Raw genomic sequence first — 1,390 nt, forward strand, 5'->3', positions numbered from 1 at the left:
CAGAAATCGAGGATTTGATCCTAGAATGTGGTGGATCTCCTGACCTGAGTGACGATAAATGCTCGGATAAGTGCTCTGAATCTCCTCTGGAAGATTCACCTGATTTGTGGAACTCCATCCCTGCTGTTCAGGTAAACAGAGGGAATCGGTTCTCCGTTTTCTCTCAGTGTGATTCTCAGTCTCTTATGCTGTATTACTGACTCAATATGAACTGTGATTTTCAGGTGACTGAGGCCTCTGAGGACTTGATGGAGAAAACCGAAGACTTGGAGATTCCTGGCTGCCCTAATGGTGAGTCACTCAGCTCCTCTTGAGATTTCATAATAGCCTGTGTTTAATGTTGTCTAAATGCTCCCAGAGCTTCGAACTGATATCCTCCTCTTTCTCTCTGGGTCTACAGGGACTGAGGATGCCACCACAACAGGAACCAAGAAGAAGAGGCGGCTCCGTTCTCGCATCTCCAGATTCTTAAGGAGACTGTTCTGCTGCGGATGCATCTCATCTCGGCACGTGGAGCCACTCTGAGCTCAGAGCCACAGTCTTCGTCCCACCGTTTTCCATCAATAAAAAGCATAAAAAAGTCATTGTGACTCCTTGTTGTGTTTGTAATGCTCAATTTGTTATAGAGGTGCATATTATGGCCATTTTTCCATTCGATCACCTTCATGTAATATTTGTACACAGTACAAAAGAGCGCTGGACATGAAATAACAGTTGTTAGTGTGATAATGTTTCTGTGTTTCTTTTATATACAGGAGGCCTAGAAGTCTGATGATGTGAGAAAAATCAGAAAACATTTTTCAAGGCGAGTCATGTATTGTTACATTTCGATAGAAGTATATTTAATCAGCAACATGAACTAATGAGGTAAAAAAGGTCAATTTTAATTTCAAGTTGACTTTAAATCGCTCCCCGACATTAAGTACTGAAGGCTGTGTTGCATGTGTTTAGTTTTGCCACTAGATGGCGTAACATCAATATTTTCCTTCATCGAGTATCTTTAATATTTCTTTTGGTCCAAAAACAAAATTGAAGGAATGTGGGGACAGTGATGTCACTTATAATAACAATAATAATTATTACTATAATAGTTTACAGGAAGGTCAAAGATGGAAAATGTCTGAAATGTGGCTAACAATGAATGGAAGGTAGTAACTACCATCTCTGTAGTGCTAACTGGAGGATATATAGTCCTTCACAAAATTTTTTACAAGTATATTTGCAGATATTCCTTACAATACAAAAGTTAATACAATCATTCAAAGGTGCATTAGTGTTCATTTTAGTGTCAAAACACCTGCAAATGCATGCAATACATTTTGCATACAAGTGAATTGGAGATAAGAATTGATTGTCTTAAAAAAAGAAAAAAAAAACATAGCAAAGTATG

The sequence above is a fragment of the Colossoma macropomum genome, unplaced genomic scaffold (genome assembly GCF_904425465.1).
Source record: "Colossoma macropomum unplaced genomic scaffold, Colossoma_macropomum, whole genome shotgun sequence".
Classification (NCBI taxonomy): Eukaryota; Metazoa; Chordata; class Actinopteri; order Characiformes; family Serrasalmidae; genus Colossoma; species Colossoma macropomum.